The following is a 23470-nucleotide window of genomic DNA, read 5'->3' as shown; positions in this document are numbered from 1 at the left end:
TTAATACGTGTTGTGGCTGACTCAGAAGAATGTAATTCAAAATGTGGGTAGGAGAAGTCAGGCCACGAAGAACCCTGTCAGCCAGTGTAAAATTCAGGTTTATATCTTAAAGGTAATTTTAAAAATTTGCTTAATAGTAAGTGGTTCTCATACTTCATGCTTATTACAGAGTGTCTATAATATTCTGACAACAAATATTTGCTTAGTACCTGCTACATGGAAGTCATTGAAATGCTTCCTTTTCTAAGAATTCCTTGATCCCTCAAATAAAATTTAAACTCTGCCTCTTCCAAATCCTTATAGCTTTTTCCTTTAGATTTCAACCTTTTATTGGGTAATATATTTTTAAATATAAATGTGACTGTTAACTTCTAGCTCTCTGTCAAAAATTTACAACAGACACAAAATCAGCTTTTCTCCTTATCGTTGCTTTTGCAGTTAAAATACTTTGTAGAACAAGACTGTTTGTAAGAGGAGTCCATTCTGGGGTAGCGTTGTATTGAAGTTTGTCACAACTGAGAAGCAGCTTTAATTAGGAGGTCGAAGCGAACCTTAACCTTTGATGTTCTCTGTACTTTAGATCATAAAGGGGACAGGATACAGTATTAAGTCTCCAAATTCCGAACTTCTGGAGCCGTCTCAGGAAGCCCTGCTAAGGCTTAACTCTTCATTTCCTAGCCTTTGACTGAGAAGGGAACAAATGCACTTGAGATCAGTGACCACAGGCAGATTATATGAGTAGGTGTGCTGTCAACTTGTCCTCAGTCAGTACTTAGTTGCTCTCACTAAATTCATTTGTCGGTGATGTTGCTATCCACATGGGCAGGGAGTTCAGAGAAGCCATGATTTTAACCCTGGAGATGACAAGATTGGCAGTAAAGGATTACTATGAAGTGAAGCAAGCTTACACGCTATCCAATTAACTTTAGAACTTTTGTGTGCACTCACAACTGAAAGAAAAATTGTTTCATCACTGAGGAAGGAAGTCTTTCTGGAAATAATTGCTATAGCATCCAATTACTTTTGAAACCTGAATTAGTAAACCAGAGGTATCTCAATCAACTAGATGCCGCATAGCGCAAGCCACACTTCCTGAGTGGTCTGCAGTGGCAATGAATATTAATTTTCATCATTCTTTGAAATTAAAGAAGAGGAATAAAGATTCCAGATCACTGTTTCCTGAAGCTTGCTTGGTCCACGGACAGTTTTGCATCAGAATCATGTGTGCTTTATTCACTTATTTAATTGTTAGTAATTTTTCTTTTATTCATTCATGCGTTATTTATAAGGTATTTATCATGTGCCAAATGCTGTTTAATGTTCGGGGACTGCACTGGTACCTAAGAAAGTCTCTTCTCTTGCTCTTAGACATTAGAAAAGAAATTATCCTGGGCCCTTCTCAGACCCATCACGTAAGAATATCTGGTGATCAGGCCTTCTGAGGTTTTGTCCTTGATGTCTAGGGAACATTGCTGACAAAGAGAAGCTGTCCACAGTTAACCATTTCTAGGCTCAGTACAACTTGAGACAACTTTTACAAATGTACAAATCAACCAAACTGCATATTTGAAATAAAGAGTTCTTTTTATGTATTTATAAGTACACACACACACACACACACACACACACACACACCTCCAGTTTTCCCACCAACTCGGGAGGCTGAAGATACAGATGGCAAACTTAAACATTTCTATTTGGACATGTTTCTGTGAGTACTACGTAACTCTTCGACTGATTTATTCAAGCCTGTCCAACTTCTCCGTGATTTCCAAATTTGATTGCTTCTTTCATTCTATTCTTTTCCCTCTACCATCTTTTATATATATTAAAAAAATATATATATTGTTATATATGCCGGATATGATCTGTTGTTTCCTCTGCTTCATCAATGACATTAATGTTTTTCAGATTGTAAATTTACTACTAATGTCGGTCTTGTGGTGATTCCACACTGCTCTTTTGTCCACTTTGAACTATAATTTAAGCCCTGACTTCTTTCGTGTATTCTGACTGGATTCTTCTTCCCTTGTAGATTTTCTGATTATTTTTTTGGAAATGTCATTTTTGAGTGGGAAGGAGATCAATATCTTAACTATACTTTCTTTTTTTTCAATGTGTCACCTGCTTATGTTGGAAGGCCTAGGCCCCACACAGCCAATAAAGTTAGCAAAGTCACTGCCCCAAAGATAAAGTGAGACTAATTTGCTTTGGCAGCCAACATACCCCAAGAGATTTGGGAGCCCAGCCAACCTGAACTTGGAAGCAGTGATGAAGCTGTCGACTGCCCGAGACTCTTTTCGTTCTGATTCAGTGCGAAAAGGGTGGCACAGTACAAAGTGGTACCCAACTAGATTCAATGAGGCTGGGAGTTCATCCCAGATATTGTATCATCAACCAGGCCATGATTAAGACAGGAAATAATGTAGAATAAGAAAATGTATCTCTGACAGAAAACATTTTAGGGTATTAAATATGTTAATTGTACAGCAGTATTTTTATGAGAGAAAGCTACAAATATTTTTCTAAGTATAATTTCAGTGACTTTATTTAGTTACGTTTCATGTCCCAGTATCCTTGTGTTTTGCTGAAATACATTTAAAGAACACAGTTGAGATTTCAGCTGTTTAGTTGGATGCTTTCAGTTGAATTTTTTTTCTATGAATTACCTTGAAGTACCTCCCCAAAGAACATATCCAGGATGTTCTTAATTAACTTCAGAGTAGGTATGAGCTGTTAGCAATTTCTCAGTGTCAGAATCAAATACAGTCACTTTCACTGAACCATTTCATACATGGAAATCCATAGAAAAGTAAATCATGTAGCCATTAAAAGCATCCTGAGCCCCAAACAAGAAAATAGGCAAGTTATGACAAAAATGAGCAAGATAGTAATTAATATACAGGTAATAATTAACATGCAGAGTTTTAATAACTCCTTCATTGAATTTACTATATGAAACTTATTTATAGCCCTGGAAAGTGATATGGGCCCACCTTCAGGTTTTCAATTATTAAATTGGAAGACTTGGTTTAGAATTTTGTAGGAATTAGTAGAATGTACCTAGTATAAAGCTATTGTAAAGATACTTAGAAAATTATTTATTATCTTGAAGGCTTTTTGTGATAGATTAATCTGTATATTATGCAAGATGCCGTAGTTTGTTTGACATTCAGGTATTCCTTTGAAGCCAAGCCAAGATAATGAAGTACTTATATTCTTAGTCCTAATTTCTCCCACCATTTATTTCTGTCATCCTGCTGCTTGGCAGCTGCAAACCTAGCTCTTACCTCTAGGCAAACAGTCAAGCAAGCATCTCTCCCGAACTAATGGCCATGTGGCTCCTTGGATTAATTGGCAAGTCAATGGTGCAGCCTGTATGTTGTTTCCCCAGGAGACCTGGTACTTCACATCAGCAACTTTTTGATTTTAGTTTGGCCTTAAGTTTGCTCCCAATCTTAACCCTTTCTAGGCCACTTTTATTCCAATGGATGGCTATAGTAAGTATACAGCTCTTATGATAGGGGATATATCTTTCAAAAAGACTGTAGGAAAGTGGGAAAGAACAACTGATTAAATTGCAAAATAAGTAAACCTTCTTTGGAAGATAAATGTTTCTTTTTAAAATCAACTTTTTATGTGACCTATACTGTGCAGAAAGAACTTTTGAAGGATCCTAAGACAAACCATTTTTGATGACATTTGCTGGATAGTTTTTCTTGGAATTATTATTTAAATTCTTTCCTTTATATGTAATCACCCTTAGGCAGAAGAGGTTGAAAATTGGAACTTCTTGTTCTGATGGGACCACAAACTTTCTAAATGAATTTGAGAATATTGCATGAAGTATGCTTTCTTCTGCATAGAATTAATTTTGATGAAGTAAGATATTTTCTGATTTTAAAATTCTGGATATATTTTTAAAAATTCAGCCAGTGATTCTAAATTTATTATCTAGAAATTGAAACAGACCTCAGTTACCTCTAATTAGTTTGTCTGCTTAACAAAAATAATTTTGTCAGACCTCAGGTGTTCTTTATTTTTTATTCCAATCACTACTGGAATTGAATGTTTCAGAAGGAAACAGCAAAGGCTAATTCTGCTTAGAAATTATTCTCTTAAAATGACCCAGTGCTCCAGACCAGTGTTGTCTACTGGAAACAGAGATTGGGCCACATAACTTTATTTTAAATAACTTGAAATTTTCTAATACTCATGTTTAAAAACAAAAAGGGGGCAGATAAAATTAACGTTAGCAATATATTTTAAGCCAGTATATCCAACATATTATCCTTACAGTATATAGTTAATATTTTAAGATTTATTAATGGTATATTTTACATTTTTCTTGTGTATTTTCCACTTTCAAAAAGTCAGCGAGGCACTAAATTTTTTCCCGTTTTACTAAGAAATAATTGATGTTACATCACTGTGTATGTGTAAGGCACACAGCATAATGGTTTGATTTATATATATTGTGAAATGGTTACTACAATGGGTTTAGTCAACATCTATCATTTTATAGACATAATAAAAAGAAAACAAATTCTCCCTTGGATGGGAACTCTTAGCGAGTTTCCCATGTATAATAAAAGCAATTTCAGCTATAGTCATCATGTTGTGCATTGCATCCCTAGTACTTATTCATTTTATACCTGGAAGTTTAACTTTTTTTTTGAAGTATAACTTTTGTGCCATCTTCCTCCAGTCCCCCCTCCCTGCCTCATACTCACAAGTCTGATCTCATACAGTATTTGTCTTTCTCTGACTTATTTCACCAAGCATAATGCCTTCAAGGTCCATCCACATTGCTGCAAATGATAGGATCTCCTCATTTTTAATGGCTGAATAATGTTCCATTCTATATATACCATAACTTCTTTAGCCATGCCTTCATTGATGGACAATTAGGTTGTTTCCATGTCTTGGCTGTTGTAAATAAGGCTTCTGTGAACATGTGGGTGCAGGTGTCTGTTTAAGATAGTGTTCATTTCTTTTGGATATATTCCCAAAGCAGAATCACTGGATTATATGCTGATTCTATTTTTAATTGTTTGAGGAACCCTCATATTTTCCATAGTGGGTGTACCAATTTATAGTCCTCCCAATATGACACAAAAGTTCCCTTTTCTCCACATCCATATTACCATTTATTATCCCTTTGTTTTTGATGATGGCCACTCTAACAGGAATGAAGCAGTATTCCATTGTGGTTTTAATTTGCATTTCTCTAATGACTAGTGCGGTTGAGTATCTTTTCATGTACCTGTTGGCTTTGTGTATACTTTGAAGATATGCCTATTCAGGTCTTTTGTCCTTTTGTTAACTGAATTATTTGTTTTATTGCTATTGAGTTGTATGAGTTATTTATATATTTTGGATATTAACCCTTTATTGGATATACAGTTTACAAATATTTTTTTCCCATTCTGTAGGTTGTTTTCTCTCTTTGCTGATGTTTTGTCTTGCTGAGGCACTAACTTTTTTTCAGAAACACTTAATATGCACTTTTATTCATAAAATTTATAACTGGAAAAGTAGATTCATACCTAAAAATTGTTCTGTACATATTTTAAAAGTTCTTAATTAATTTTGAATTTAATTTTAATTAAATTTAAATTTAATTTAACTTAAAACCTGAGTCCCTTAGTGGTACAGGCCACATTTCAACTGTTCAGTAATCATAGATGGCAAGTGGTACCATATTGTACAGTGTGTATCTAAAGGTAGGCCTAAATCTCACTGGGAGCAAACTTGAAATTTTGAAGACTTCTTAGTTAATAATAACAAAAAATAATTTTACAGGCTGAAAGTGATTTTCCTGTTAAATTCATGAAGTTTAATGATATGTTAAAATAGAAAGTTTTGCCTAGCTTTTATTTATTTTTTTAACCTCAGCTTCTCTACAGATACCAATTACCTGCATGGGAAACAACAATTATAATTCTAGAAATCTTGCTTTTTAGGCAATCTGAGATGCTCAACCTCTTCTTATAAGTAAAAATTCTAAAGCAAGAGGTAGTAACTGTGTAATAGCTTTCTATTTTTGCTGAGATCCTATAACATTGTAGGTTAAAGCATCTCAAGAGCACAGAGAATATCTTCTCCAAACCCAAGAACTTAGATACACTAGAGCATCAGTTTCTTTCTTTCTTTCTTTCTTTCTTTCTTTCTTTCTTTCTTTCTTTCTTTCTTTCTTCTTTCTTTCTTTCTTTCTTTCTTCTTTCTCTTTCTTTCTTTCTTTCTTTCTTTCTTTCTTTCTTTCTTTCTTTCTTTTTTTTTTGAACATCAGTTTCTGAAGTACATACACTATAAATTATCTTTCTAAAGTTCAAGTTTTCTGAGTAAAAATCATTGGAGGAGAAAATTCCTTTAACTTTGAATTGATGCTTAACAAAGAAAGAAATCTGTTTGTTCATTGTGGAAAAAAAAAGTAGCTAGACATCAAGTTTTAGAGCTGAGAGAAAATTAAAGGTCATGTAGTCTACACTGCACATTTTATAAGTAAGCAAAGGAGCCCCAGAGAGGCAAAGTGACTTTTCAAGATCATCAGCTATTTTGTAGCAGATCTTGGACTGGAATCCATGTTTCTTTTTTTTGATTTCCTACTTCAAACTTCTCCCAAAATTTATGAAATTGCATTTGTATAAATATAAGATTGCAAAATTATGATAAACTTGATTCCAAAAGGCCACTGGGCAAGTACATAAAACAAAAGATACTTCTGGTTCTTGCATACTAAAAAGCAGCCCTAAATCTTACCAATAAGATACTTTTATCCTCTCCAATCCTGCAGAAGTGCTTAGGGGCTCAAACAGAAGCCCTAAATAATAAAAATAAAAAATAAAAATAAATAAATAAAATTTTCATAAAATTGCTATAAAATGTTTATAAACAGAAAAAAATGCAAATAATGTCCTTTTGAAAAAAAAGTGGAAGATGAGGATCTGGGTATTTAATAGAGTATAAATAGCTTATAAATAGGGGCACCTAGGTGCTCAGTCCATTGGGTGGTGCCTTTGGCTCAGGTCATAATCCTGGAGTCCTGGGCTTGAGCCCCTCCATTGGGCTCCCTGCCCAGTGAGGAATCTGTTTTTCCCTCTCCCTCTGCTACTCACCCTGCTTGTGTGCTCACTCTCTCTCTTTCCCTCAAATAAATAAATAAAATCTTTAAGAAAAATAGCCTTTAAGTATAGAGTAGTATGTTGTAACTATCAGTTAATATAAAGTAAGGAAATAAGTTTACATTACCAGAAACATCGTATTTTACCTACAAATAGCAACCTACTTAAAATGCTGAATCATGTTTTTGTTTATTTGTTTGTTTGCTTTTAAATGTGTATAACTGTAACACTGGCATGTTAGCAAAACACGATTCAGAAATTCATAAATATTCAGATTTTTTTAGACTAGTCTTCTGATTGATAATACATGAATCCCCCAAACATTTCAAGTTTGTAAAGAATAAATATTTCAGAATGACCCAAAGTAATATAATTTTTAAAAATTAAAAAGATTATTACCTAAAATATTGACAATTATGGAAGCAGAATGATGAGTACACAAAGTTCATTTACTTATTTTCTCTATTTCTGTATTTTTTATTTTAACATTTTCATAATAACAAGGTAAAATATTAATAAAAGAGATGCCTATTTTTCAGAATGATGGAATTGTAGTACTCAAAATCTTTGTAGAGAAATGTTTAAAAAGAGCTATCAGTAATAAAAGAAAATCGTTTTAAGTATTTCTGTACTCAGTTGAAGTTAAGAATATCCTGGAGTATTATTAGATATATGGTTTTAAAAGAAAGCTCACATACGGGAAGAACCAGGATTGATCTGTCTGAGCAGTAAGAGCTCCTGGGCCTTCACTGGGGTGTCCACTCTGTCCTTAAAGTAGTTTAACTTTTTCAGAATCTCAAATTCATTATTCAAATTCATGAGTTGAGAAAAATAATTGGCTATTCAATTGAGTCAGCCAATGGACTAGCTCATTCTAGATCAATTGCCCTTTCTGGTCCAATCAACTGAAGTCTAAAAACTGAAATTGTCATTGGATATCTGGGACTCTCCTCTTCTGAGCAGTAGACAGAGTAAGTTCTTTCTGAAGGTACAGGGAAAGGAGGACATTAAAGATGTTTCAATACTGTTTTTTCTATTAGTATTGCACTATCCTCCATATGTCTTCTGGCCTTCATGTGTCTGCTTTTCCACCAAAAGTTATATAGTCCCTAAGTATATGTATTCCAGAATTTTCAAGAAAACTCTTGTTTGATGCTTGTTTTTTCATGAGCACTTGCAGTTTATCACCATACATCTATCTTCATTTTATTTTTGTACTATGCTAACTTATTACAGTCTCTGTTTTTCCAGGCCACTGTAACTTCAATTGATAAAAAGGTTAAAAAAATTGCAGTGAAGTAGCATTTCAGTTCTTCAGATTTTTAGTGGCAGGACAATTTCAGAGTATAGGGGATAGTACCTATGATTTTCCTGGGCTTTCTTTTTAATATTCTCAAGATAGCTAATGTTACTGTAAGCCTCATCGTCACATGATTGTGTTCATAGATAGAAAATAGGCAGTAGCTTCCCTACAGGCTCTTAAATTTCAGTGGCCATATCCAGGTCATAATTTCATGTCTGAAATGAAGGAATCTCTGTTCACTCTCCAGCTAACACTGAAGTTTGATTAGAAGCTCAGAAGGCAAGAAATATCTTTGGTTTCGACAAGAAATGATGTCTGTTGCTTCATGCCCTTCATTGTAAGGCAGGCACTAAAATTTGGATGAAATTGACTTTACCCCAGTGGCTCTTGATTTGTGGAAGCCAATGGCCCTTTCACGTGTTTCCATGGTGATTAGTTCTATAACCTAGGCTTAAGCCAATTGGCACATGGCATTTCTCTGGCCACAGGAATGCTTTCAGGGCTGGTGTGATCAAAACTAAGCTGACAGCTTTTGTTAGTTCTTCCAGAGTACAGAACCTTCTTTCCTGGAAAGTGCCTCATTTAGAGGACTTCTTTAACCATTTTGTCTCAATAAAGAAACCAAACTTAGATGACTCTAACTCTACAGAATGCCGAGGAAAGAGAAAAAAAAAATCAGATTCTGTATTGACATTGGTGAGGTGCTGAATCAAACCAGCTGTGAGGGCCACTAGTTAGATGAGCCAATTCAGGCCCTTTTATGTTGGATATTAGTTTGTTTTAGGCTTTCTCTTAATTATTAGGCCTACTTAATATTGCAGGATTTTGATTTGTTATTGTTATGGTTCTTAAAAAATATGTGGATTATAGGAGAAATAAATTGTACTTAGGAAGGACAAATGCTCTAGCAAATCTATTGTAAAGATTGTTTTATTTATTTATTTTTTAAAAGATTTTATGTATTTATTCATGAGAGACAGAGAGAGAGAGAGAGGCAGAGACATAGGCAGAGGGAGAAGCAGGCTCCATGCAGGGAGCCCGATGTGGGACTCGATCCCAGGACTCCAGGATCACGCCCCGAGCCGAAGGCAGACGCTCAACCACTGAGCTACCCAGGCATCCCATAAAGATTGTTTTAAAACCCATCCTTTCTTAAAAAGAAATTTTTACAAATTATTGTAAAATAATTTACAATATTTGGCGATAAATTATTTTATCTTCTTTAGAGCAGGTTAAATAATCTATAGCAAAGACAAGCTTTCTTTTTTTTTTTTAAGATTTTATTTGTTTATTCATGAGAGACACAGAGAGAGAGGCAGAGGGAGAAGCAGGCCCCATGCAGGGAGCCCAATGTGGGATTTGATCCCAAGACTCCGGGATCACACCCTGAGCCAAAGGCAGTCACTCAGCCACTGAGCCACTCAGGCATCCCCAAAACCAAGCTATTGCTTGCTTGCTTGCTTGCTTTTTCTGCAAAGCCTTTCCTTTAAGTTTATCAAAGAGAGATTTTGGGCTGGTGTATTTATAAGATTTTCATTAACTAGATAAATCTGCAGCCTAAACACATTGGTTTTATATACGACCAAAAACTAAGTTTCCTTCTTCAAAGTTTGTAGGTACAGGAATGTGATTGGAATACAGTTGGAATACAGTACACGCTAAATCTTTAATTTAAACTTGACTCACACAAATATGAAAACAGTATATTTGAAATTCAGCCCTTCGTACTATAAAATCCCTAGAAGTTCATTCTGAGATAACTTACAGGAGGTAAAGTATCTCTTCTATGACCTGCATTGTCATTGGAGGCCTGTGGCCTGGGCTCTCCTTCACAACAGCACTCAGCTGCCCCTGTTTCCATCCACCTGCTTTCAGAGGACCAAACTTGCTTTGCATGTTTAAACCCAGTGACCAAGGACCCTTAGCTCTGCAGGGATTTCTGTCTGGGTTGTGCAATGCCCCAGAGGACACAGAAAGAAACTCACCTTTCTGGTTAGTTTATCTGAACTCAAGAAGTAACCTATAAAATGTATATTTTCTGAATAAATTCACATTCCTTGTTGAAAAATATAAGAACATTCTGGTTGACTAACTTTCCTATGGAGCTTTCGAATCCGGAGTAGGTGGTACTTGGGTTAGCAACAATATAGTCTCTGACCTTCCAGCGCAGACCTTTCAGTGAACTGCTAATGTCCTTCAGATGCCAATGGGAATAATTTGCGCAATTGGGCCAATACTTTGAGAATCCAAATCATAATAAGGTTTAGAAATTTTTGTAGTATAAAATTTTTATTAATTATTTCATATACATTTATAAGTTATCTTTGAAAATGTTTAATTCTTCTGCGTGTAATTTTTTTCTCTCCAGGTAACCACACAAAATCATAAACTGCCTTTACCTACATCACTGTTTTCAAGTAAGTTTTATACACACATAGGGGAAATTTTATATGAATGCTAATATCTGAATGTGTTTAATTGAATTAATGTCCTTATTTTTAATATTTTCTTAGAACGTAATGGGTAGACATATGTGAAGACTGAGTTTAATGAACTAGTACCACCCTGCTGAGTCTTAACCATCAGTACATGTCTGTGCTAGGCCAGGTTTTGTTTCCAGTTTATTTCAATTAAGTGTCTGTAATGTAATTACATGGCACAGGAAGGATCTGTTGATGTTGTGAATTTGATTTTTAATAAGATTACTCTAAACTATGACGTGCCTTTATAACTTTGAAAATTTCTGTTAGATAATTATCTTTCTATTGACTGTTGGGAAACGTCTCATTTCCACAATAACTGGGAAGGATTTCCTTTAAGGTGAGTTACAGTGATGAAGGCAGTAGAATCACTTCTTGGTTTATTAACTACAAACTCTTTCTTGATACATTTGGCACTCTTCTGGCTAAAGGTAATTCCAAGATATCACACATGGAATTTTCATTGACAGTAAAAACTCATTATTTACAAGTTACATTTGCCTTTTTAAATTTTTTTCTCTTGCTGTTTCTTTTTCTATTTTCCACCCACATGTTCTTTTGCATTTTCTCAAGTTTCCAGGATTTTCACTGGGAAATGAGGTTTAAAGTGCTGGTAGTTCTTAATATTCAAGTAGCTGATGAGTCCTTGGCTTTTTGATTTTGAGACATTTCCCTGCAGAGCAGATGTCCTCCTATATGGAGTTTAATGAGTTTTCACTATTCAACAGATATCTTTTTTTTTTTTTTTTTTTTTTAAGATTTTGTTTATTTATTTGAGAGAGAGAGAGAGCTTCCATGAGCTGGGTTCAGGAGGAGGAGGGGCAGGCAGGGGCAGTGGAAGAAGGACTGCTGAACAGGGAACCTAACTCAGGGGTCAATCCCAGGACCCTGAGGTCCTGACCTGAGCTGAAGGAGACATTTAACCTGAACCACCATTCTTCCCCAACTGATACTTCTTTGGTTAATATTCTTTCTAATATTGAGTTGTAAAACTTAGTGGCATATGTTGTTAATGAGAAACACCCACATAATAATTTTATATTACTTGTAATAAGTACTATTATTTTAAATATTAAAGAATGCATATAATACTTCATACATACTGATAATATTATCATTGGCTGATATGTTCTTCCTGGAAGATTTTTAAATTAGCAGTATGTTTGTGATAATTATTAATTAAGGTCAAAGTTAAATGACCCCTGAATTGAACCTAGTCTTATAACCTAAACAAACCTAATCAATGGATAATCATGAGGTTAATTTTATCTTACTACAAACTTATGCAAAAACATGAAGAGAATGATTTTCAATTTAGGAAATTTCATCCTATATATCAGCATCTGGAAAGAATTGGTTTTATTCTTACTTCTTTTTTATTTTTAAAGATTTTATTTATTTATTCATGACAGACACAGAGAGAGTGAGAGGCAGAGACACAGGCAGAGGAAGAAGCAGGTTCCATGCAGGGAGCCCGACGTGGGACTCTATCCTGGATCTCCAGGATCACACCCTGGGCTGAAGGCGATGCTAAACCTCTGAGCCACCCGGGCTGCCCTATTTTTACTTATTTTAGGTAAAGATTTTTTTCTATTTTTTGGTATAAAAATTAATAATTTATTTTTTTCTAGTTCCCTTAACTTTAAATTCTGATCTTCTAAATATAAACAGTACTCAAAAGAGAAAGGGGTGGCATCTAGATAGCTATATATGTTAATATCAAATAAAGTATGAATGGTAAACCAAATTATGAAGAAGATTGTATAAGTTCATTCAATGATGAGCTAGCATAAATTTTCTTTTTTATATACTTAAAATAATTTAAAAATAAAATGGAGTTTAATAAAGCATTTCCATGGCTACTAATAGCATATTCAAAAGTTGAATTGTTTTTTTTTATTGTCTAAAATTTTTAGTAATCTAAAATTGCAGGGCTTTTTTAATAAAGATTTAACTTATTTATTTATTTATTTATTTATTTATTTATTTATTTATTTATGGGAGGCACACACACACAGAGGTAGAGACAAGGGTAGAGGGAGAAGCAGGCTCCCTGCGGGGAGCCTGAGGCAGGACTCGATCCCAGGACCCCAGGATCACAACCTGAGCTGATGGCAGACACTCAACCACTGAGCCACCCAGGTTCCTCTAAAATTGAAGGTTCCTAAATAGGCTCCTAAAATAGGAAATATAATTTGAGACATTTTTAATTTAATTTATTTGTTGACTTTTTTCCACAACATTAATGTCTAGGTAATGGCCTTAAATCCTCTTGCGTTAAATAAGTATACTTCATATGTATCTGTCATCATGACTTCTTTCAGTTTGACAATTGAAGTTGACCTCAGAGTACTGCCCTCCAAGAAACCCTTGGCTGGCTGCAAGACAGACACTAGAACCCTCTGCAGCCTTTATCTTGGACTTTTGAGATTGGAAACTGCCACATTATGTGAACTATGGTAAAGTTATATTCCAACCAGTTTTATTCACCAGGGATCAAGCTGAGACCAAGTAAGTAGCTTGCTATGCCTCTGAAATGAATATCCATCTTGACAAGAGTTGTCTATCTTTTTCTCTTATTTTAATTGATGAACACTTATTGGATCTCTAGAGAATTACAAGTGACTGAGTATAGTTCATAAAGAATGCAGGAATGGTCCACTATATTTTAGCCCTTTAGCTTTGTTTTTCCCCATGGCTTCTAAAATAGGAGTTGAACAGTTATAACCGTCCAGTTCTCTCAATGAGTAGTTTTTCACGTATAGCACCATACTGATTTTGTTCTTATATGAACCAATGACCTAATCATTGCTTAAATTTATTTGTTAAACACATCATAAAATTAGAATGATTTCATTTCTTAATCCACACTGGGCTGTGGTAGGGGGAAGGCAGTATTTCTCCTGGTATACTGAGTCACCTTTGTAAATCTCAATCCTATAGCTGAATTTTGAAGTGACATTTACCAAGTCTTGCAGTTTTGTAATAGCAATGACAAATATTTTATTTGGAAGAAAAATGTTTTTTTGAAATGTTGTTTTTTATTAGTACTTTTACATGTGTCAAAGTGTCCTAGTTATTTGGTGACCTGTGGCCAGGCACTCATTATTTCATCTTCTTTTTTAGAAGAGAGAAGGCCCCCATCAGCCAAGGGCAATTCTCTGGTGAAAGGGTCAGCTGTGAGCTGTTAGCAGACAACACTTATAGTGCCTGATAGATGGATGCAACTGCCTGGTAAAGGGAATCTGTGTGGAATATCCCAGAGCTTGCAGTAATCAGAAAGAGATATAAAAATATTTCTAAAATTATGAAATGTCATAGGAAGTAGTTCTCAAAAAAAAAAAAAAAACAAACAAAACTAAATTCACAGGATAAGGAGCTACTCCTCAAAATTTAAATAGTTTTAAGTTAAATCTAAAAGTGCTATTCTATACAATTAGGTAGTCATTAATTTAGTATATCCGGGTCAAATAATGTAAGAATACAGTTTGGATAAGTGTTTGATCAAATGAAAAAAAAATATTTTTATGGAAATCTAATTATTTCATCCTTTAAGATTATCTTCTGAAAGGATGACTTTCACTTGGAGTGTCTGTTGGTAATAAAGATTAAATATGACCTGATACTATCATGCTCTATGTACTATACTATACTATCATTCATTCATTCATTCATTCATTCATTCATTCATTCATTCAATAGTTATTGAGAACTAGTAACTAGTTATTGAGAACATACTATTATGTAACAAGAACTATGCTAAAGATACTGTAAAACATGTTTAGTTCAGGAGATAATTTGTGGTCAAACAGCCATACAAGTATAAATTTACAAATTTGAAGTTGGATATTTGGAAGGAAAATGTATGGAAGTACAGATTACATTTAAGGTATAAGAGAGTTAATATTGGAGTGTAAGGGACATTCCCCTGATGAAAAGATGGTTGAGCCAAGGTCTGAAAGAGGATTAAGTATCAAAGAAGATGTGGAGACTATCCCAAGAACATTGAACAGAACATTCAGAGGGCATAGCTGGGAGGGAAAATGATATTTTTAAGAAACTGAACAAAGTCCAGGATAGTAAATGATCTAGGAATGTGGGGAAAATGGTTTAAAATGACAATTAAAAAAAAATTTTTAAAAAAATTAAAAAAAAATAATAAAAAAATAAAATAAAATAAAAAAATTAAAAAAATTAAAAAAAAATAAAAAAAATTAAAAAAAATAATAAAAAAAATAAAAATAAAATGACAATTAAGAGAATAGCATAGACTGAAGAATCTTGTAGACCATAGAGAAATTTGGATCTTTATTCTAAAAGGAATGAGAAATTATTCATTAATATTGTCTGTTTAAAGCCCATCAATGAGGGACACCTGCCTGGCTCATTAAGTAGAGCAATGCAACTCTTGATCTCAAGGTGGTAAGTTCGAGCCCCATGTTAGATGTAGAGATTACTTAAGAATAAAATCTTTAAAAAAAAAGCTCATCAGTGATTTTCCCACATTCCCAATTCGAAAGTGTGTGAAGTAGGGCTATGTAGACAACTTGAAAATGTACTTAAAGGAAAGCGCAAGGTCCTTTTAAGCTCTTGCATAATAGGGAAAGAACCACCGTTGGGTACCATAGGTTTGCTTTGGGATAGCTGAGTTTTTGGTGGACCTTTCCAGTGGAGACATCAAGTAGGCTGCTCTTTCTCTATCTTTTAAAGATTCTATTTTTATTTGAGGGAAAGACAGAGATAGTGACAGAGAGCACAAGTGAGGAGAAGAGGGAGAAGCAGGCTCTCCCCTTATCAGGGAGCCCAACTCAGGGCTTGATCCCAGGACTCTGGGATCATGACCTGAGCCAAAAGCAGATGCTTAACCAATTGAGCCACCCAGGTTACCCCAAGTAGGCTTCTCTTAATGGAGTACTATAGTTCAGTACATGATTATGTCTAATGATGTGAATTTAAAAATCATTAGCATAGAGAGACTAATGAATCAAGTGATCATATAATTTATTGTCTAAGCCAGGACACTTTTGAAAGTGAAAGAGGTGTTGTTAGCAATCATACAGAAACAACAAACAATTGAGAGTGTTCTAGAAACATCAGGGAGGATAGTCACTTCGTCAAGGAAAGAAACCTTGGATTTGAATTCAATTATCACCAGTTCCTTTACAGAGATTTCATCAGGGGAGATTGGCACTGTTTTGATTAACATTGCTATATGTAGTCACTGTTATTCACAACCCATTTAAATAGGAAAACACCCAACACTATTGCTTGAAACTGAAATTTAAAAATCTTCTTTCTGTCAGAGAGAAAAAAATGTCATGGGGTTTTGTTTAAATAGTTTTCAGCTTTTTTTCCTTTTGAAGGCTCTGTGTAATTACAACCATAGAAAGCAAAATTATGTTTAGAGAGGATATGACAGTCTTTGTGGCTGCTCTGGACCCTTTGACTGTCCTGGATATTCTTTCTTTTGATACAAGCATTCCTGGGCTCCCTTGTGACTATGTGATAGCTTGGGCTAAAGTAGAAATCTGCTGAAGTCTATTAGGAAGCCTGTTGCTTCCCAGGGTCAAAGTGAAAGTTGTAACTGATACTGTCCTCCTTTGTCCATCTCTGAATGTAAAAACGATGTCTGAGCTGTAGTGGAGTCTTGCATATATGAAGAAAAAGCCAAAAAATAGGTACACTGGAACTGGATTACTAAGCTAGTTAAATAGTATTTAGTGTCAACAGCTGGGTTTTTTTTTTTTTTTCTTATGTCAGAAAAATTGGCTCTTCAGATTTAAGATACAGTTTATCAGTTTTTCTACACATTTGCAGCAGAAACATCCCCAAATGATTCATGGGGCCAGAAGTTGATTATTAAGCTTCTCTCAGAAACTTTCTTCCAGAGAAGTTGTTCAGCATGGTCGTGGCCACCAGAGCTCATAATCCATGATTTCAAGTTCATACATAGTAAAACATTACTAGTAAGCGATGACTTGGGTCCGAAAAATGCAGTTTGGTAAAATGGATCTAGGATCATGTTTTTGTAAGAGTGGTGACATGGTTGGGGCAGATTTACCTACTAATTGGCCAAGACTTCCCCGGGTGCTTCTAAGGGGTTCACATATTCCCTGGTCATGTTTTGGCACCACATGGTGGTGTTTGCTCCTGTTTACACATTGATAGAAGCTGTTAATGGTTCTGTAGGAGTGATTGACAAAATAATACATGATGTGTGGTTTGCTGACCCAACTCACACAGGGTAGAGAGGGTATTGGAGAGGCAGGAATCAGCCTGCTACTTGTTTACTTCTCAAGACGGCTGGCAGCTCTCCTTGCCTTTCCCGAGTCTCACTTTCTCCCATACAGATCCCTGTCTGAGACCTAAAATGGGAAATGGAATGCTTAGCTGTTTAGGAATGCTTGCTTGCTGGAAGATGAGTCTTAAGATGCAATCCAATTATATCTAAAATCGCCTTCCCATGGAGCTTAATAGGGGTTTCATTGGACTATATAAACTTCAAAAACCTACGTTCTTTGGGGCACTAAAAGCTACTCATTAAAACAGTCTGTCCTCTGAAAAATAAGGGATACTTGGCCCTCACCCAACTCCCCTTTGACCCATAGCAGAAGTTCTGGGGTTTGTGGGATGGTTGGTAAGTTTAACAATGAACACTTTCTTGGCTATGTGCCTTTGTACAGGCTACCGTATAGAATCTTCATTGGTGTCTTAGGGTTGTTGTTGTTTTTTTCTAAGAAACCCATTAAGCTAAATCTTGGTTTAATTTCCTACTACAATGTTTTCTAAATTGGATTCCACAGTCATGTGCTTAGTTTAGTAACTTTGGAAACGGTAAGCATTAAACATTTTTCTTTTAAGCTGTAAGACTTTTCATAACTGTCATTCTTGACCCTCTAAGATCGGTAGTGTAGAGGATGTTTTAGACTCATTTGATCACCAGGCTCCTTTCTTCTGGAAAATACTGTGGGATTCACGCCTCATGAAACATCCATAAGATTTTATAAATTCATGCAATAAATTTGGAAGCATGCTTCCATTCTGGATAGGAGGATTTCATTTTGCTTGCATTCTGGGGTATCTCTTTAATTGTGCTCCCTTTCTAAGTATTAGATTTCTTCTTTTCCAACTGTTTTGTACTTGAGGGTGAATATCAGAGGAATCTCAGGATAGGAGCTGAATTGTGAGAGTCAGAAATGCCCTGCTTAGTTTGAGGAGTCTGGAGCAGCACTCTGCATACCCAAGGGCTGCATGACAATATGGCACACAATCTCATTGAAAAATGAACATTTCAGTAATGAGCTTTAGAGCGAGAAGATATCGCTCTATTTGGATATCTATTTCACTCTTCTTATTTTACAAATGAGAAAATCAGTGCTTATAAAAGTAGAGTGGACTACTCTTGGTTAGCAGCCAGTCAGTGGAAGAACTAGACTTAAAATCCTTAGCAAATTATCTTTTTCTCCCAGCTCTATGCTTTCTCACAGTCCTTAGAACAATAGTAGTAACGGAGTAAATGTTTCTTGAATAAATAAATGGTTAAATTAATATCAGTACCTACAAGATTTCTCTGGAGTTTCCTCTTTATATCTTCCTTCAAAATTTATTGACTCTTTCTCCTAGAGTCTTTTATAGCTTTTCTTTTAAGCCTTCATTGTTTTGATATAAAGCAAATGAATTTGTCATCCAAGTTTCTTTTGTAACAATTGTGTAAACATCAGTAATTTGTTCTGAAATATTTCCTCAGTTATCCATAAAGAAAATGAGGGAAAAAAAACTCTGTGGCATGGATTTTTAAAAACAAAGATAAGACTTTTAAGTCATTTCTTGGAAAGGATTTCCCATTTATGCTTCACATCATTTCCTGCCAACCAACGCCAAAAGTGGCTTTTGTCACATATGTACCATGATTGTCAAATGGACTCATGGTAGATATTTCTCTGTGTTGTTAATTTGTGAAAATAGTAGTGGACCACACTTCCCCATTATGGTCTTTCATTACTATATTTTCTGGAAACGTGAAGCATATTCACATTTTTGTTTAGGACTGTGACATGGATTCAGTAAGAAACCTCAAGCCCCATATTTTACATCAACCATTGTCCCAAATCTGGGTTGAGACATAGAGGTGTGACTATGAAGAGACATATGCATGCAAATTGTACTTTTGCGTATCAAACAGACGTATAATGAAGATCACAAACTTAAGCAAACAAAACCACATTACACGGTGACCTTTGTGATGGTCATAATGCCCTTAGTAATCAAAGACTTTGGAGGGAGTTACCATCAAAGTTGGCAGAAAGGGGAAAAAGAAGCTGCTCCACACTCTAATAGTCTGCTTCTGAAGATAGTGGGGAAACATTCCAGAAGAATAAATTAAACTCTTAATTCTCTTACTGTGGAATAGAGTGTGGATCTGGATTTCTTCTTCACAAACAGCTCCTGCTTCTCCCAGCTGTTTCATATTCATTTGTGTCACACACACTGCCTCACCCCAGGGTTCTGATTACTAAAGTTTATAGGTCAGATCATTTGTATAAATTGTTTAATTTCTCTTGATGATTGTGTTCATGGTAGGAGTATAATCTTTCATCTTTTTTGTGGCGTGGGTTTTATATTTATATTTTAAAAATTAAATGTGGTGTTCTTTTTGATTGAAAAAACAAACAAACCTTGTTATGAATTATTGAGATAATCCATATAGTCAGGGTAATCTTAGAGACAGAGAAAATGGTGGCTGAAATGGTAAACTTTAATGTGGTTGGAAAAACTTTGTCTTAAAGCAGCTATTGTTTTCTGTTTATTCTGAGGGGTGCATGTGTGTGTGTGCATGTGTGTGGACACGTGTGTGCGTGCATGCATGCACATATGCTCAAATTAATCATTAGAAGCACTTTCCTTCATGTGATCTTTTAAAAATAGAAACCTTAAAGGGAGAGAAAAATATTAAGCCTTTGATACCTAGTGTCAATGAACTTATTAGACATTTTCCTCGATGCAAATAGAAATACTGAGTTTAGAGACACCAGGAAAAAATTTGTCAACTTCAAAAATTTAAAATAGGGCAATCATGGGATTGGAGAGAATGAAGTTGTACTTACTAGTCTGGATTTATATTTATGTTTCTAGGGACCCATTAATAGTAGGAAATAGTCCATACACATATGGAGGTGGGTGAAATAGAGTTTTTATGGATTAATTGTTAGAACTATATTAATTTAATAGATGCAAAGTCAATAGCACTCAAACTACCATTTAAGTCAAATCACCCTTTATTCTTATATTCTGCACTTGATGCACTTGATGTTCAATAGGTTGAATCAAAAATGATTTTCAAAGTGAGTTGACCGTGGTCAGATTTCTTTTATAATCGGGTGCCAAGACGATTATGCACACATCACATTTACAGAGGCCTTCTTCTCAAGTAGTAATTTCTATAATACTGGTTTTTTAAAAAAAACTAGACAAGATGCGATTTTTTGAGTACAGGTTCTCAAAAAATGCGCAAAGCTGGAATGTAATTGTAGGCTGTATTATTAACTCAAAGGCTGGCATCATTTCAGCATAAAAAAATAACAGTTATGGGAATGAGGACCCCCTTTTTTTAATCATGAAAGAGCTTGTGTATGGATATTATGAGGGATTTTCCCGAGCCTTATTCTTAAACAGATTACACTATTCAAAGTCTCAAAGAATCAAAATCGTGCTCAGCTGGGGCAGTCAATGTGCAGTCTAAACATGTGACAGATGCAGAGAAAACTTCAAAGATGCCATTACAAATGCCTGTGGAGATATTTAAGGAGCCAGATGCTACTGTTTCATGTCTTCCGCAGCTCTGAATGTGTCCTGTGATCACCTTCCAAAGAGGAGGTGTGGTTCAATCTGGTGAGGAACAGAACCACCTAATCTTTTTGTTGTTGTTGTTTGCATATGTTGTGTGGCTGGGCTGTGAGGGGCTGGGATCAGTGACTCTAACACAGAGGACATGTATAAGAATTTGCTATTACTTAGAAAAACATCAAGGTGCAACTGCAAGGAAATGTGTGTATGATATATTCTGTGAAAGCTCTCCTATCTAAAAGGTGTGATTTATAGGTGTGCATTGCCAGGGATGCACTTTTTTTTCTTCTAACTTTTGCCATTTATTTCGACACTGAAAGAGGTAATAAATATATTCATTATGTTTAATGTTTATTTCCCATTTTGTTTTGGTGTTGAGAAATAAATTACTTGGGACAACATATTATTAAGTGCATGTTTCATTTTCATCACTGCTGCATTCTGGAGAAGAATTTAATATTTTGAGACCAAATGAAGCCTCAGGTAAATACAAAAGTGCTGAGATTTAGCTTAAAATCTAAAAACACCACCTGCTTTTATTCATAGCGATTCTTATAGTTTTATAGTTTTCTTCTACATTACAGGCTATGTAAGAGAGTTTGTTTTATCTTAACTTTTAAGAACATGATTTCATAAACTTATTATTCCAAACTTATTATTTCCAAAGGGAAATAAAGGCAAATTCTAGGAAACATGTAACATAGCAAACTAGAAAATTTGAGTCACCAAGTAATGCTTCAGCTTTTTTTTTTTTGGCACTGAAAAAGTGATTTTCCTAAATTTATTCTTTTTATTATATGCATGATATACCCTGGCTTATCCTCTATTAAAACAAACCTAAGGAGAGATTGTTTATTAATTTTTGAATTGGAATTTGTGGCATATTATAAAAATCAAAACTCATATACATAATTATTTACATGAAAAGGGATGGCTATAAGTGGGAAATAAATAGCAAAGGATATTTTTCTTTCTAATGTAAACATCTGGCAGTAATCCTTGCTTACACAATTAATGGGCATTTAATTGGCAATGATCAGTTTATTGCTGCAATATGAAGTGAATGTTTCCCCAGGAACAAACAGCTGTTGCAAGAATTTCACAGTGATTTAGCAAACACCAGGTGATAGCTGTATCTAGAATGAAGTGTTCTGTCTCTCAACAAATCACAGTGCATTGGAAAAAAATAAGCTAAGTTATAAGTAACATAGCTGGAGTAATCCAACTGTCACTGGCACTGAAATCTACCTAAAAAGCAAACTTCATAAAGCAACAGACTAATTACATTAGATATTACCCATGCCCCAAATATAAAGAATTTCTCCTAGCAGCAAATAATAAGTTGGGATGACATTAATCTGTTTAAAAGTAGTATTTTATGTCTTGTTTTAGAGACCTAATGGTTGATGAAACTTTTTTTGTATTCTAATATTTTATCCTTTTAAAAGTCTTGGAAAATTTGATAGTCATGAGTCTAATTTTTTGATTAAAAAGTTATTGAAGTCATTCAACGGTTACTGACAATTATATTTTTTTCTTAATAGATTTTATTCAACTGTCTAAAATTAAATGTACCACTTTTTAATTTGCATTGCTTGTGAGCTGCTTTCCCATTAAGTTTTAAATAAAAAGTTTTTCATTTTTCATTATGCACTCTTATTACTAATTTAATAAAATGATAATGGCTATGCAAACTTTCTGTTACTACTCAGCTTTTGGCATAGATTAAATTATACATTTTAAATGTAGCACACTGGCAGACACCGTTATTTCATAAAGCTGAGTTTCATTAGTGAAGAAAGTAATTTTGCTGCAGCAAAAAAATGCTTTTATTTACTATACTATTTGGTATTAGCTCATGCTACACCCTATGAACAATGAACTCAAATGAACAAAGCATCAAGGGCCAATTTATAGAACAATGCTTTTATTTTTTCACGTATGCATTCTGCAATAATTCATCTCCATGACAAAAGCAGACAATCAATCATCTTCTATTGTGCCTTTCTCAATAAAATTACCATTCTTGATGTAACAAAAGAAAGCTGCCTAAGTAACAGGAACAGTTTTACATGCTGAAATCAATAAATTGACCATATTTCAAAAAATCTTTACCCATTAATATGACAATGAAGTTTTATGTTTAACTTACCCATATTAATACTAAATTATTGTTAAGTAGCATTGTTCTTCTTTTTTCATTCAAGAAAACAATTAGAAAGTGTGTTACAGGAATGCTTTCAAGTATCTCAGTGACAAAACTTTGTGGTCCATGTGTAAGTGTTGATATGCTATCATTTTATAGCTGTGTGTGAGTTTTAATACTTTGCATTCTGGAGATAAAGTCTCTATATTTATAAGTCCCCAAATCACATATACTATTACAAAATGTATTATGACATCCAGTAAGAATGGCAGGTTTAAGGTCATCCTATAATAAATGACATTGTTCCTAAAGTGAGATACTTGTATGGTAGTATATGTTAAACATACAGCCTATGTACTCAATTCAAAATTGAAATCTGTAAATGTCACGTGAAATGAAAAGAAACTTAAGCTCAATAGTTAAGTGCAAGTTTCCATATGAGGAAAATGAGGAAGGAATGTTACAAGTATAGATACAGCTACATAGGCATTTTAAATAACTAGCTCTTTTGTTTTCAACTAAAAAAGAATAGAAATTAAACATGAAAAAAGTAAATGTTTTTAGTTTTCTAGCC

The 23470-nt window shown here is 34.5% G+C and overlaps 1 long non-coding RNA gene across 14 annotated transcripts in view; it reads left to right on the top strand.

Annotated features, from left to right (window-relative positions):
* The window catches only part of LOC144293771 (uncharacterized), a 583355-nt gene that overhangs the window by 540532 nt on the left and 19353 nt on the right, over positions 1-23470 (top strand). For 13 of the 14 annotated variants that reach the window (XR_013361104.1, XR_013361085.1, XR_013361061.1 and 10 more), the window contains 3 exons: positions 10796-10844; positions 12320-12483; positions 13232-15063. This is a non-coding gene — a long non-coding RNA (uncharacterized LOC144293771). Of the gene's footprint in view, positions 1-10795; positions 10845-12319; positions 12484-13231; positions 15064-23470 lie in introns of those variants that run through there. The other variant, XR_013361068.1, reaches the window with a different exon arrangement.

Source organism: Canis aureus, chromosome 2, assembly GCF_053574225.1.
Source record: "Canis aureus isolate CA01 chromosome 2, VMU_Caureus_v.1.0, whole genome shotgun sequence".
NCBI lineage: Eukaryota > Metazoa > Chordata > Mammalia > Carnivora > Canidae > Canis > Canis aureus.
Note: the sequence above shows the minus strand (reverse complement) of the source record. Positions and strands in the feature narration are given on the sequence as shown.